General features: G+C 45.0%; 1 protein-coding gene across 1 annotated transcript in view; it reads right to left on the reverse strand.

The window, feature by feature from the left end:
* Positions 1 to 6: 6 nt before the first annotated feature.
* Positions 7 to 16,558, reverse strand: part of LOC142249445 (septin-2A) — a 146,816-nt gene continuing 130,264 nt past the window's right edge. Inside the window, exon 13 of the mRNA XM_075321109.1 lies at positions 7 to 1,237. The gene's annotated coding sequence lies outside the window, so the exon portion shown is untranslated. The remainder of the gene's footprint in view (positions 1,238 to 16,558) is intronic.

Raw genomic sequence — 16,558 nt, forward strand, 5'->3', positions numbered from 1 at the left:
GGTTTTGTGACGTATCAGTGACTTCGCTCTGGGTGACAAGCAGCAGCAGGCGGGCCCCTGCTGCGAGGTCGCCGATTGTGATAAAACGATCAGGACCATTTTTTGCTCGTTCGTCTCCCGCTGTGCAGCACGCATCAGCGTGTTTGACTGTGGGAGACCAACGAGCACCGGTTCTGAGTGTGCAGGGAGCCGTCGTTACATGGGTCGCTGGTGGCTGATCGCTGTGGAGATCTGCCTGATTGACAGCTCAACAGAGACCATGTAGCAACATTCCAGCGATCCCTGCCAGGTCGGATCGCTGGTACGTCGCCATGTGTAACGGGACCCTTAAAGAAATACAATACAAAGATGTTTCAGCATAGAAGTGTAGGAGAAGCCATGGATGTGCTCTGCCTGTGGCCTGTTCTTTATCTCCATTTTTCCCAGATTGTTATTTATGCCCTCTCCTAAGGGGAGAATGTTGCTTGAGATAGACAATGCTGTGAGAAATCATTCGACATATTTAAGTGCCTGCGGCAAAAACCTTCCTCAACAGGTAATCCTCAATGATTAATATTTCCCCCATTGTACTAAAACAGAAGAGGCTGAGCCATACATTGTTAAATGGCACTAAACTGAAACAATCAAATAGAATTAAGGCACTGGTTGGTTAACAGCAATTACATGTCCATGGCATGCGCACAGCCTTGCAGGGGGTTACAAACAGAACTGAGCTTTGTAAAGGCACTTGAGAGCAGGTACCATTAATCCTTGAGCCTTTGGTTCAGTCTGCCTGGAAATAGAACCAGTATCGTACCTTACATACAACAAGACGGCTGGTATAGTTTTATTTCCATGTTCTAGGAAACCCCCGTCAGTGAAGGACGTGCACATAATAATATATATACTTAGTGGAATAAAATGCTGTGAACTTAACACTGACATAGTTAGCGATAATGTCAGTCTGTGTAAGCACAACCAGCGGAGACAGACAAGTGCACCTTCCTGCCGGTATCACATGGATAAAAATTAAAAACCTTTGTAAGGAGCACAGGCCTTTTGCACTTATGTTATATGCTGAACACTAATACCAAACACACGAGTATAAAAAACACTTAACAAGTGACATGGCTACAATTAAGCAAAGATAGAAAAAGGAGACAGAAGCCAACAAGGGACAGGCATGTTTCATTGCATTTGGAGCACAACTGTCAAAACTTCATCTGGGCTGGGATCCGCTTCATGGTGCTCCAGGACCCTGGTAAGAGACAAGGAAAGAAAAAATACAGTTACTGCAAGAACCAGTAAACCTCTGTTTGAGACTTAAAAAACATTACCGCAGGGAACACTGGAAAAAGTTGTGCAAACACTTCAAGCACCACTCTAGTGTTTTTGTTTTGTTTTTTTTTATTTAGAGGTGGAGTGGCGCTTTAAATTGAAGCCGCCTTTTACTCACAGACGCCACTTCGGTCCCATGTCGCCATCTTGTGATGTAAATTCTGAATGTCCGGAAGTCAGAAGTTACATCACAAGGTCTCAATGCATCTCTGAGTGAGGAAAAAGCCGTCAACTGCAGTCTATTTCCCTTCATGCCATTATTGTAAGCTACCAGATTTTCACGTGATCCTTCTGATATGTATCATATATGCTCATATAATATGCAGTCTGTATATAGCCGGATAAATAAAAGTGGAAATACCCTTTCCGTCCAAGGTCAGTGGTGGCTTATTAAGGCCCAGTCACACACGACTTACCAGTGATCCCGACAACGATATGTCCTGATAAGGATCGCTGGTAAGTCGCTGGGAGGTCGCTGGTGAGATGTCACACAGTCAGGCCTTACCAACAACACAGTAACGATACAGGTCGCAGTAGTGACCTGTATAACGATCTCATCTGTCAATGGGAATCTGTCACACAGTGTCAAACACAGTGATGCGTCCTGCCCAGCAGGACATCGCCTTTGAAGAAAATGAGCCAGACCATTCGGCAACGACCGGCGACCTCACAGCAGGGGCCTGATCGCTGGCAGGTGTCACACACAACGAGATCGCTAGCGAGATCGCTACTGCGTCACAGAAACGGTGACTCAGCAACGATCTCGTGTGTGATGGGGCCTTTAGACATGCCGATGAATACACATTTCAGATTACGAGGCCATCTAAACAGGCCACTAAATACTTGATAAATAAGCAGAACACTTGTTCATTAGGTACGTTTATTTTTAAGCAAGCTTTAAATAATTTTTATTGGCAGCTCATCGCGCTGAGTAAAAGGTGAAGTGCTGCTGATAACATGAAATGCTATGTGCACAGAACGCATTGAATATTATGAATCATACAGTGCCTTGAAAAAGTATTCATACTCTTAACTTTTCCACTTTTTTTCACTTTACATTCTCAAACATAAAGGGGTTGTCCAAAAGCTGAAGAAATTTTCATCTAAATCCCTATTTATTGTCATAATCTAAACTAATTATATGGCTGCATTAAAAAGGTCCTATTGTTCCCTAACTACACCATCTGCTATTGAATTTTTTTCCCTACTTCCTGTCTGATGACATCACTTGCAGTGGTGGTGCTGGTCTCTGCTCGCCAGGGATTCTGCCATTTCACACTGATAATGCGCTCTGCGTTGCCGAATCTTTTACTGCTCTGTGCCAGTGCTGTCACTGTACAAATGCACAATGCACAGCACACTGGGACAAACGTCACTGAAGACGCTTTGTTTCAGGAAGGGGGTAGAGGCTGTTTCAGTGACAGCAGCCTCTGCCCCATGATGGCGCTTTGAGTATTCCAGCATGCACTGGGTGTCGCAAACAAAGTGTCATCAGACACGAAAGAAAACAAAAAAATGGAATAGCACTTACAAAAAGTAGTTATGGAATTTGTAATGCAGGAATATTAGAATTTAGCTTAAATTACAAAAATAAATAGATCAGGAATTAGATGAAAGCCTTTGGACTACCCCTTTAAATTAATTTTATTGGGATTTTGTTTGGCATACCAGTACAAAAGTAGCAAGTATTTGTGAAGTTTAAAGGAAATGCTACATGGTTTTCTAAATATTTTAATATAAATCTGAAAATTATGACATGCACTTGTACTCAGCCCCTATAGTCTAATATCCCTAGATAAAATCCTAAGTAACCAAGGCATCCAGAAGTCACCTAAGTAAACTGAGTCCAACTGTGTGTAATATATTCTCAGTATAACTACAGCTGTTCTGCGAAGGCCTGAGAGATGGTAAACATTAACTATCAAACGGCAACATGAAAACCAAGGAACATACCAGACAGGTCAGGGATAAAGTTGTGAAGAGGAGAAATTCAGGGGTTGGTTATAAAAACAAGAAAACCCCAGGAAGAAGTATGGCGCAACTGCAAACCTACCAAGACATGCCATACATGTAAACTGACATGCCAAGCAAGAAGAGCACTAATTATAAACAGCCAAGATGCTCATGGTTACTCTGAAAGTGAAATCACCATCCCCACCGTCAAACGTGGTTGTGGATTATGCTGTGGGGATGTTTTTCTTCAGCAGGGATAGGGAAGCTGGTTAGAGTTGATGGGAAGATGGGTGGAGCCAAATACAGGTTAATCCTGGAGGAAAACCTGTTAGACACTGCGAAAGACTTGAGTCTGGGACATAGGTTCAACTTCTAGCAGAACAACTCTAAACATACTGCCAGAGATACAATGGATGGTAAAGATCAGGGGTCTCAAACACATGGTCCACATGAGGTCCTTGATGCTGCGTCTTTAAAGTAAGTAGACCCCTTGACGATCACGGCCCGATGATGGGGGCTGCCACCATCAACCCTTACATCAGTTAAATGTATTAGGGGTGTCGCGCAGAGCAGCTTTCTGCATAGCTATGCCAATGGTAGCCTCTGGCCAATCAGAGGTCAGCAGCTGGCCTCTGACTGGCCGGCGGCTGCTATTGGCATAACTGTACAGACAGCTTCTCTGCGCGGTGGTGCAAACACATTGAATTTAAGTAATGCACTGATGGCGGTGGCCCCCTGCATCAGGTCGCAATCGTCAAGAGGTCTGCGTGAGTGCAGGGTGCAAGAAGCAGAAAGAGGACACCGAGTAAATGGGGGACAGGTGAGAAGAATCTTTTATGTGTATGTGAACAATGGCATAATAGGGCACATTTCTACAGGACATTACAAGATGAAGACAAGAATGGGGACATTACTAAAAGATGAGGACAAGGATGAACACATTACTCCAAGATGGGACACTACTACAAGAAGGGGACTAGGAAAGGGGACATTAGTACAAGATGAAGAGAAGGAGGATGGGCACATTACTACAAGGGGACCAAGATGAGCACATTATTACAGGATGTAGAAATTACTACAGGATGGGGACAAGGATGGGCACATTACTACAAGGGGACCAGGATGGGGCATTACTACAGGATAGAGAAAAGGATGGGCCCATTATTACAGGCTGGGGACAAGGATGGGCGCATTAATACAGGCTGGGGACAAGGATGGGAACATTATTACAAGGGGACAAGGGGACAAGGATGGGCACATTACTACAAGATGTTGGCCAAAATTACTATATGGTGCTAATTGTAAGATATTACTTACAAGGGGATAAAATACAAAAAAAAAAAATCAAAATCAAAATATAGCAGGATTTTTTTTACCATTAAAAATGTTTCTTATAATTATATTATATTAATATATTACACACATATATACACACACACACACATATATACATACATACACACACATACATACACATACATACACACACATACCTACATACATACTAAAATAACCAACGCAGCATGCACATTTGTTATCTCCACATTTGTAGTGACCCAAGCTATAAAACTGTACCATAACCCATATGATGAATGCCATTTAATAAATAAAATAAATGAGGGAAAGATGTTCCAAAAAGTGATCAAAAAAGTGTACATAAAAAAATATGGTATCACTAAAATTGTGACCCCTTTTTTATTATAAACAACTCCATGGCCACGTGGACTTATGCCCACTATTTCAGCTCTACCCACTATCTCCAGGCGGTCACTTCTGGTTCCCCGATACTGCAAGTATGCCTGAAATCCAAACATGACTATCAAAGTGTTGATAAAACCAAATACCAGGAAATGTCAAAAACAAAAGCAGTTTTAAGACAAAACATACCATAGGAGAAAGACAAAAACTGAAGCACTCAAAACCACCAAACACATAAAAAAACCACTAAAAAAAATCAATGAAAGAAACACATTATTTACCTAATAGGTGCAGAAATGCTGCAACATCCCCAAAAAAAAACAAAAAAAACCCAACACAACAAAAAACCCAAAAAACTCAACACAGACTCATCCTGGGAACACAGCCTCACATGTTTAGATGAGAAAGACTCAGTCTGGACTGATTCCTGACTCACCCAGGACAGCTGTGGCTCTTACCAGACTAATCTACCTTCTGCAGCATACACAGCTGGCGGCAGACCAACTCAGGGGGAAATCTGCAGCAGCGGTAAGGGGCCTATGAACTAATCTGTTATGTCTATATTCACTTACCACAGCACCATCACTTATTGGTCTTCTGAGAGCAGTGGGGCGCACAGCTGCGTACACTGTCAGTGCTGTGGCTTTAGGTCTGTGTATTCACAACTACTAGTCACCACACCATGTCTCAAGGAATACACATACTTAAGATACTCTACTTAATCCAGGAAGGGCTTTCTGATTAAATAAAAGATTGATCCATGTCTTGTACAATATAGTCTTACAGACACAGCAACCTGCACCTATTTTAGTTTGCTAGGAAGTGAGTTACTTTTATTGTTTGCAGCATACAATTCAGGTGATTGTCTCCATATTGGGACAACACTCCTCATTGGTCAACGGTTGTTTATATCCATTACCCTCTAAGGCTGCTTTCACACTACGTTTTTTTTAACATGCGTCATGAACGTTTTTTTGCTGTAAAAGCGGATCCTGTTTTTACAAAGAAAAACGCATGCAAACGCAAGTGTTATTTTGCAGGATCCTGTCACTTGAGGTTTATGGGCGGGCATTGGAGTCATGTGATCGGGAGTGAGGGGAACTGAACGTGACAGACTGGGAGCCGGCAGCATCTGACAGCTGCGGACGCTCGTAACCAAGGTAAACATCGGGTAACTTGCTTGGATAACCGATATTAACCTTGGTTACGAGCGTCTGCAGCTGCTAGGAGCCGGGCTTTCCACACGTAACCAAGGTAAACATCGAGTATCCAAGCAAATTACCCGATGTTTACCTTGGTTACGAGCCTCTGCAGCTCTCAGGCGGGGGAGAGAGGAGAGGGAGGGGGAGAGAGGGAGGGAGGGAGGGAGGGGGGGAGAGGGAGGGAGAGAGAGGGAGGGAGGGGGAGAGAGGGAGGGAGAGAGGGAGAGAGAGGGGGAGAGAGGGAGAGAGAGAGGGAGGGAGGGGGAGAGAGGGAGGGAGAGAGAGGGAGGGAGGGGGAGAGAGGGAGGGAGAGAGAGGGAGGGAGGGGGAGAGAGGGAGGGAGAGAGAGGGAGGGAGGGGGAGATAGGGAGGGAGAGGGAGGGAGGGGGAGAGAGGGAGGGGGAGAGAGGGAGGGGGAGAGAGGGAGGGGGAGAGAGGGAGGGGGAGAGAGGGAGGGGGAGAGAGGGAGGGGGAGAGAGGGAGGGGGAGAGAGGGAGGGGGAGAGAGGGAGGGGGAGAGAGAGAATGATGACACCAGGCTGGTTTCTGGGCATGCTCAGTAGAGCAAGCAGGATCCTGTCTATCAGCATGCCAGCGTTCACCTGCGTTTGCGTGCTGTTTAGTCAGGATCCAGCGATTTGCAGTATTTGGACGCAGCTCAAAAACGCTACAAGTAGCGTTTTTGAAAAATGTTAAAAAACTGCAAGTCGCTGGATCCTCACTATAACGCACGCAAACGCAGGTGAAGGCATGTTGACGTGAGTCCATTGCAAATGCATTGAAATGAAAACGTATTTGCACTGGATCAATTTTTGCGTTAAAAAAACGTTCAGGACGCATGTTAAAAAAACGTAGTGTGAAAGCAGCCTAACTATAGTTCTCCTCTTTCCTAGATAGTTTCATTTATTTGACTTTTTATTGGAATAGGACAATGCGGGACAAGAATGCTGTAAAGGGGGCGTGGCTTGAGCTTGATGGCAGGCGGACGCTTTCTCTAAGAGCTCCGCAGGCTGAGGCGGCAGATTACAAATTACAACTCATCAGGCACCTCCAAACATGCCTGGAAAGAAAGGCACAGACACACCAAGCAGACCACCAGCGCTGAGGAGCGGCAGCACAGCGGTGGATCACTTTTTCAGAAGTGGGAAGCTGTCCCCGGGTCCCAGGCCTGCTCCTGTCATGGCACCCGTGACCACGAGGCAGACGCTGGCAGCAGGAGGAATTAGCAGAGGACACGGTGTGGAAGCGGCGGGGGAGACTCACATCACGGAGGTACAGAGCGGTGTCAGTGCAGCGCTGACAGGATCAAGGTCTCCACGTGTTTTCCAGACACCAGCAGTGCAGGGCAATACAGGAGGAGAGCCCGCTGTGAGACATATACAGGAGGAGGGAGGAGGGGGAATTCCAACCTCACAGCAAAGATCAGGAGGTCAGGCTGATGCAGAGAACAGGAGCGTGGGTGCTGAGGGAATTAACCCTGTAAGCACAGACAGCATGAACTCTCAAGGGATATCAGGTTCCCAGGAAAACTCATCCCCAAACAATCAGGGGAAGCAAACTGGAGGCCAAATCACACATATAGTTAACCCTGGCTGTCTCTCTGCAGAAACAGATCGCATATTGCAATTACTGTCAGCTCTCCCTACCAAAAATGATCTAGACATACTAGTGACCAAAATGGAGGCGGCACATGAAAGGGCCCTGTCTATTGTGAAAGGGGACATTGACGCTCTGGATACACGCACAACAGCAGTGGAAAAAGACGTATTTACATTATTTGAAAGAGTTAACACACTGGAGCAAGATCTCTCCAATTCCAGAACACACCTGCAAAATGTCGCCATTCTATTAGATGACCAAGAGAATAGAGGAAGGCGGAATAATATCCGATTGAAAGGAATTCCAGAAGTGATAACAGCCAATGCCCTGCTCAAGTCTGTAACTCTAATATTCAACAAGGTGATGGGGGCTGCTGAGGATACCACCTATGTGATTGATAGGGTCCACAGAGTGTTCCGCCAAGGCCCGGGGGATACTGCCCAACCAAGAGATGTTCTGTGCAGACTACATTACTACACCGATAAAGAAGCCATACTGAGAAATGCATGGACCTATGGAACTGTCTCATATGAAGGGTCTGAAGTCAAGCTCTTTCCTGACATATCATCCAGAACCCTGTACATGAGACGCCAACTTATGCCAATTTTGCAAAAGATCAAAGATAAAGGAGCATCCTACAGATGGGGACATCCATTTCACCTAATAGTTCGCCACAAAGGGGACCAATTCCTGCTGAAGCGTCCGGAGGAAGTGGAAAGTCTCTTCCAATTTCTTGATACGCCTGCGGTGGAAATTCCTAACTGGCTACTGATGGACAGACCTGCCGGGTTACCCCAAAGAAAAAGAGGAAGTAGACGTCTGCCTGCGAGATATCAGAAAAGTTCCAGGGACTTCGTGCCGATCGGTTATTGTTCCCAGGAGGAGCCAGATTGATGACTCGGGTTTGATTATGGTTTTTTGTCCCATGGTCGGAGGAGTGGGAGATAGGCCATATTTTTAGGCCTGGTGTGGTCATCATAATATTGTATTAAGGTCTTGCGAAATGTCCTGAAGTATTCATGCTTTTTGCTCTCTTTTTTTTTTTTTTTCTCTTCCCCCCCCCCCTTCTCTCTCCCCCCCTCCTCTCCATGTGGGATATAAGGACCCTTGAATTGTTAAGTTTTGAGGATAGTCTGGAAATTTTGGTAGTCATCTAAGTTCTGTGCCTCTCACCGCCCTGTCCCAGTATGGGGGGGTGAGATGTGGGTTTGTAGTTTAAAATAGCAATGTCATTTTTGCCTAGAGCCTGTTCAGCTTCTGCCCTTGGTCTTCCACGCACCCCAAGGGTGGTTCTCCCGTTAGGAGGGCACCAGGTCTCCGAAAGTTTCAGTGAGACTGTATAGTTTTAGAGTGTATAATTGTACTGGTCGTTCTTTTAGGCCAGCTGGTACGGTCTATAATTATATTTTGTCTAACTTTTAACGTACTCTTTCTCTAACTCATTATCCTTTTCTCCTTCTTGGTTTCTTTCTTTCTTCTGCGTTTTTTTTTTCTCTCTGTAGGGTCTGAACCCTTCTCTCTCCTTCCTGACTTTTCTGACCCCCTCTTCCCTTCCATCCCCTATCCCACTCTCTCATATCCCGTCCTCTCCTGTAGGGGGTACACCACAGTTCTTGACATAACTATGCACAGATCAGGGGTCTCGGAAGTGAAATATGGGACACTAAATGTAAAAGGACTACATAGCCCGGGTAAGAGGTCTATCCTGGCAAACTCGTTAAAAAAAAATGGGGTCCAAGTTGCCTTTCTGCAGGAAACGCATTTATGCAAACATAAACCATTCAAACTAACATCACGCTGGTTCCCTGAGGCATACCATAGCTTCTCACCAGACCCGAAGTCCCGAGGAACTAGCATCCTTATCGCTCGCGCAATTCCCTGGGAGTTCATGGACTCTCGCAGTGATGACATGGGCAGACTATTAATGGTGAAGGGCAGGATCGCCAGGCATATTTACACTCTGGTATCCATATACCTTCCCAATATAGGGCAGATTGACACCCTGGCGGGATTTCTGGAGTCAATGGAGGACTTCGTGGAGGGGACACTCATACTAGGGGGGGATCTCAATATTGCTCTAAACCCAGCGCAGGACACTTCGACAGGCACTTCGGCACATCCTACATCAGCTCTCCGCAGGCTGCGGTGCATGTTACATGAACAGCAGCTTGTGGATACATGGAGACTTCTGCACCCGTCCGATAAAGACTACTCTTTCTATTCAAATGCACATGGAGTGTACTCCAGACTGGATTACTTTTTTGTGAAACACAAAGACCTTGAAAGGATCTCTAAAGCCCAGATAGACAACATAACCTTCTCTGACCACGCACTCTGCACAGTGTCGGTCTTGTTGCAGTCCCCGATTCCACAGCAGTGGCAGTGGAAGCTGAACACTTCCTTGCTGGAGGACCCGAGAAGCCTGCAGATGGTACAGAATTCTTTGACAGAATACTTTACAATGAATGCGGGTGGGGACACTTCACCAACAACGGTTTGGGAGGCTCACAAGTGCGTCATTAGGGGGGTGCTCATACAGCAAGGGGCAAGGAGAAAGAGGGAAAGGGAATTGGAGGTTAACAGGTTGCTCACACAGCTGAGAGATCTGGAGACACAACATAAGCAGATGCCCTCAGCAGAGTTGGGGGGATCCTTATTTAAAGTTCGGGATGAATTGCGGAAATTACTTAACAACAAGGCAAAGGGGGTCCTTAATAGATGCCGTAGACACTTCTATGAATACGGGAACAAGTGCAGCAGGACTTTAGCGAGAGCACTCAGACAACAACAGGCGACAACCTTTATATCAAAAATATCCCCATCACATCCCCAGGGTTCAATATTACACTCTTCGGTAGAAATAGCGGAGGCGTTCCAAAAATTCTATGAGTCCTTATATAATCTAGAGACAAATGACCCTGCGAAGTCAAAATCATCTTTTGAAAGAAAAATTTCAGAGTACCTCAGAGAAGCAAAAATGCCGAGGTTGGAAGATTCTGACATAGCTATGTTGGAAACTCCAATCTCAAAGCAAGAACTGGTGGACGCAATTACGTCATCAAAACCGGGAAAAGCCCCAGGGCCGGATGGCCTTCCCCTGATTTACTATAAAAAATTTACAGAGATGATATCTCCACACCTCCTGTCAGCATTTAATTCCAGGGCCTCGGAGGGCTCAACCCCTAATGCAGATTCGTTGAGAGCACATATTACGGTATTACCAAAAATAGGGAAAGATCCAACACAATGCGCCAGTTATCGCCCGATATCCCTGCTGAATGTGGACACAAAATTATTTGCCAAGATCTTAGCGAACAGGTTGGCTCCTTTTCTTTCTTCAATAATTCATCCAGATCAGGCGGGCTTCATGGCGGGCCGTGAGGCACGGGATAATACTGTTAAGGCCATTAATCTGATACATAAAGCTAAAATGGGGGGTCTACCGTCTATGCTTCTGTCAACAGATGCCGAAAAGGCTTTCGACAGAGTAGACTGGACCTTTATGGAAGCCACGCTCGGTTGTCTTGGGTTGGGACGCGGCATGATGAATTGGATCATGTCTTTATACTCGGTACCCTCGGCAAGAGTCCGGGTAAATGGGATTCTGTCCGACCCATTTAAAATATCTAACGGCACCCGGCAAGGATGCCCATTGTCTCCGCTAATCTTCATCCTGACGCTAGAACCCTTCCTCAGACATGTACGAGCCAATTCTGATATTACAGGGATTGGGGTTGGCCAGGCAACACATAAAGTAGCTGCATATGCGGATGATCTTCTGTTTTTCGTTTCGGCACCAAGGATTTCGCTCCCAAACTTAATGAGGGAGTTTCTAAAATTCTCCAGCCTATCAAACTTTAAGATAAATTTCACAAAATCTGAGGCGCTCAACATAAATCTTACTTTTAAAGAAGTGGAAGAGTTGAAAACATCGTTTAGTTTTCGATGGGCAGCCCAATCCCTAAATTACCTGGGGGTACGTCTGACCAGTGACTTGGGTCTACTTTACTCACAGAACTTCCCATCTCTGTTATCTAGTATCAGGAAAGACTGTGACAGATGGGGGAAATTATTATTCTCCTGGTTTGGCAGATGCCAGATATATAAAATGAATGTCCTACCCAGAATTCTTTACCTGTTACAGGCGCTCCCAATCAAAATACCGTCTGGATTCTTCAAATCTCTGGAATCCATTCAGTCTTCGTTCATTTGGGGAGGTAAATCGGCACGCATAAAAAGAGCTATCTTACACAGGACCAAGGGGGGTGGGGGGATTGGGTTGCCAGATATAAGAAGATATCACTTAGCTGGGCATCTTACTAGAATGATTGACTGGTGCAGGAACGGGTCTCAGAAGGCGTGGATACAGATAGAGCAGTCCTTTTCACCAATACCCCTCAACAAATTACCGTGGGTACTCTCTGAGGTCCCTGCAAGATTGAAATCACATCCAACTATCGGACCAACCGTGACTTACTGCAATACTGGGAAGGTGCAATCGGAGTTGATACCCAGACACTCGAGCCTGACACCGATCTTGAGCCATCCTGCTTTTGAACCAGGTAGAACAGACCCGGTATTTCAGGCATGGGTTCGGGGCGGGGTGGACCGGGTGGAAGACTTTGGGATTCGGGACAACTGGCCGCAGGTGGAGGGTTTGGGGGTTAGACAGGATCCCATCCCACTGGGTCTATGGAGATGCTTACAATTGACGCATTTTTTCAGTAGTCTCCCAGCTAGGACCCACTTTCAACGTCCTAAGACACAGTTTGAAAAATTGTGTATGGGTTCAGGCACAATACGATATTCGCTTTCAGTGGTTTATTCACTTTTGTCTTCGTCCCCTGACCAGCAACTTCCCCCGTTTGCTTCACAATGGGAATGTGATTTGGGTATCCAGCTGACACCAATACAGTGGGAACGGATCTTCAGATTGGCACACACATCTTCCATCAGCTCCAGGTTCCAGGAGGCTAGCTATAAACTGTTATCCAGATGGTACAGAGTACCCTCCAGGTTACATGTCATGTTTCCAACAGTAGACCCCACATGTTGGAGATGTGGCACAGCAGAGGGTAACATTTTACATGTGTTTTGGGGCTGTGAGGCGATCCGGCCCTTCTGGAAGGGAGTGTCCGACACCATTCGCCAGGTTACTGGCAATGACGAGGAGCTGGGACCTGCTGCTGCCCTATTGCATCACTGTGGGGTCCCTGAAAAAACCTACAAGAATTCTTTGAGGAAATTCCTTATTATGGCTGCAAGAGTATGCATACCTGAAAGATGGAGGAGCACGACCCCTCCCACGTTGGTCCAATGGATCAATAAGGTCAATGACCTCATGTACATGGAGGATTTAACCTCCTCGCTGCATGATACATATGAGAAATTCTGGTCCACTTGGCGAGAATGGTTGGACTTCCAACATTCAGAGGAATATAGCGTCCTGGTGGGGGGCGATGTGGCTGCCGATGGAACCGCAGTCCGCAACACTTAGCTGAACTCCCCTCCCTACCCCCCCCCGCTTCCCTCCCTCTCTTCCCCTCCCCCTCCCATCTTTCTTCCTACTTTTCTATTCTTCTCACACTGATTGCCTAATAACTTTTCTTTCTTCTCTAGCCTTTCTATCTTTCTTGTTTCACATGTATTTGTGAGTCACCTTCGTTATCTGTTTTAATGTGAATCTGTATTAAAGCAAAAATGTGGTGGAACCTAGACTTATCAGGAACCCGGGAGGAGATATATGAAGGAACGTGATTCAGCAAGATACAAATATATATTTCCCGTTTGGCATCTTGTTAATGATATATGTATTGTAGTGCAAATTGGCCTGATTGGTCATAAGAACTGTATTATGTTATGTTGAAGGTTTTCACTTAAAAATAAAGAATTTAAAAAAAAAAAGAATGCTGTAAAGGTAAAATCAGCCGCAAATTACAACCCTTCTATGATTATTGATCTATCCCTAGTATAGGTTATTAGTCTGTAATAAGTGGGGGTCCGACTCTCAGCTTCCCCACCTATTAGCGGTTACCGTAGAACAGCACAGCTCCGTCCCACCTTTTGGCTGGAGTTCAGCTACTGTTCATTTGATTAACTGTGTTCGGTGGGTTAATCATAATAGTTTTTCTTTGTTTTGTTGTGGCGATGTCACAGTGCAGATTTTCTTTTTCCCCTAGTTGTTTTTATGTCACAACAGGGTGTGTAGGCCTTGGCTGTTATACCATGATTGTGCCACAACAGTGTTTGTCTTTATTAAGACTGTCTTTTATTAGTAGCCACAATAGTATATTTTTCAACAGTTTGTTATTTTTTTGTATTGTATTTTAGTTGTATTGCGCTGATGTTAAAAATTTGTATATTTATTCATTGGATTTGTTCCACTGTGATGCGCTTCATTCCTTGGATATATTAAATTGTGCTTCACTTAGCTATGTATTATTGTAATGTCACAATAGTGTGCCTATTCTCTGGATATGTTCTATTATATGCATGTCACAATACCATTTGCCCAAATTCCCAGGCAGCATTCTATGGTGGTTAGAGGTAAATTTAGAAGACCTTAGTCGAGGAGCCACGTCTGCATTCTGTGGCCACCTCCCACCATCCTTGGAGTCTATACTAATTAGTAGGCCCAAGTGTGACATCATGCGCGTCACGCCGGAACAATGGTGTCGTGTGGGGCCTACAAATCTGAAGAGGAGCTGGGAATTTCGGCAAATAGTAGGAGGTTTGCAGGGTTCCCGTATGGTGGCCCTGGACTAGGATCCTCTGAATTGATTGGCCCATCTCTAATGTTGATGGCAGTAATGTTTGGCTCTGTTGTAGAACTGTGTTATTACACTATTGTTTGTCTTTATTAATTGAAAATTGACATTGTTTGGATGATGTCACCCCAGAGCAGGGCTTACCCTATGATAACCAATTAATGCTCGCTTACTTATTGCAGTAAGGTTGTTTGACTCTGGTAGGTGGCCATGGTTTTCTATGAGTAGGCTCTGTACATAATAGGCATCATGTACCCCAACTGTCTCGGAGAAAGAGTTCCTGTGCAATTTTCCCAAGAAAAAGCACAAAATGAATGCTGACCAATCGTATTTACAAAAATGTCTGCGTTCGCAATTCCATTGAACAAACACAAAAACATCCAAGTCCCTGCCACATAACACATCTGCGTGCTCAGTAATTGTGTTGCAGGCTAATAACCGGCAGATCTGCTCCTTATTACTGCTCAGTGGCACAGGACATAGCTTGTATTTGGCTGCAGATGTCTGCAGGAAGAGATCTCTTAATGGCGGAAAAAAAACCTCAGGGAGGGAAAAGTGAAAGCTGTTGAAGGACAATCAGGGACTTGTCTGTCCATTTATTCAAGCCAAGGTTCTACTTTCATATAAATCCTATTTATAACTTTGTTTTCATTTACTAAATTTAAGGCCCCGGGAACTGCCAAGTGATGGTTTGCAGACAGGAGCCACAAAACTAGGAAACTGCATGATTTTCCATGTACAGAAGAAAAAATTTGGAGTGCCTTAAAAACACAGAGAAATTTGTAAGAGCTAAGTAATAACTAAGAGACGTTATATCCCTCCTGATAGTCTGGAAATGTGTGCAAATGTACTGAAGAGGTAGAACGCAAGCAGAGAACATTTGAAGCGCCCTGATAAAAAGATTTCTTAAAGTGAAGATCAGTTTTTATGCCCATTTTTTTGGGTAGTAAACATGCATTTAAAGGGGTTGTCCAGTTTCACAGCAAAATGGCGTAAAAACTTGACCTGCTTAAAAATTCAATGTAATGCAGCCTTTGTCCCCATTTACCATTTTCCTAAAGCGGGCTTTACACGCTGCAACATCGCTAGCCGATGCTAGCAATGGCGAGCGTGATAGCACCCGCCCCTATCGTTATGCCGATATTTGGCGATCGCTGCCGCAGCGAACATTATCGCTACGGCAGTGTCACACGCACTTACCTGGTCAACGGCGTCACTGTGACTGCCGAACAATCCCTCCCTCAAGAGGGAGGGACGTTCGGCATCACAGCGACCTCACCGCGACGTCACTAAGCATCCGGCCAATCAAAGCGGAGGGGCGGAGATGAGCGGGACGAACATCCCGCCCACCTCCTTCCTTCCTCATTGCTGGCGTGTGGCAGGTAAGGAGAGGTTCCTCGTTCCTGCGGCGTCACACATAGCGATGTGTGCTGCTGCAGGGAAGAGGATCATCTTCGCCCACGCAACAGCAGCGATATTTTGAGAATGGACCCCCATGTCAACGAGGAGCGATTTTGGACGTTTTTGCAATGATCCAAAATCGCTCCTAGGAGTCACACACAACGAGATCACTACAGCGGCCGGATGTGCGTCACAAAATCTGTGACCCCAACGAGATCGCTGTAGCGATCTCGTAGCGTGTAAAGCCCGCTTTAGTTTGTTCATTCACCTTTTACGTTATAAAGTTGCATTACTGAAATGTAGTATAACAAATATGGATATTATGTAGCATTTGTAACTAATAAAAACAACAGCAATATGAAAAAATTAATCATATATAATTCTTCCAAAAAAGGAGCAATGGTCCAAATAATTAAAATATTACATTTTTATTAGACACAAATATAAAAACATGACTAAAAGACGTTTTACAGCAACAAATGAGGACATAGCAGCATAATAATATTCCACATAAGAATATCAAAAGTGACCAGTACAAAAAAAAATATATAAGATTATAACCCCACTATTCTATCAATGTTACCACAATGCGGGCTATATTAGTAAAGTGTCTGAGTGCATC

Source organism: Anomaloglossus baeobatrachus, chromosome 1 (genome assembly GCF_048569485.1).
Source record: "Anomaloglossus baeobatrachus isolate aAnoBae1 chromosome 1, aAnoBae1.hap1, whole genome shotgun sequence".
In the NCBI taxonomy this organism is placed as follows: domain Eukaryota; kingdom Metazoa; phylum Chordata; class Amphibia; order Anura; family Aromobatidae; genus Anomaloglossus; species Anomaloglossus baeobatrachus.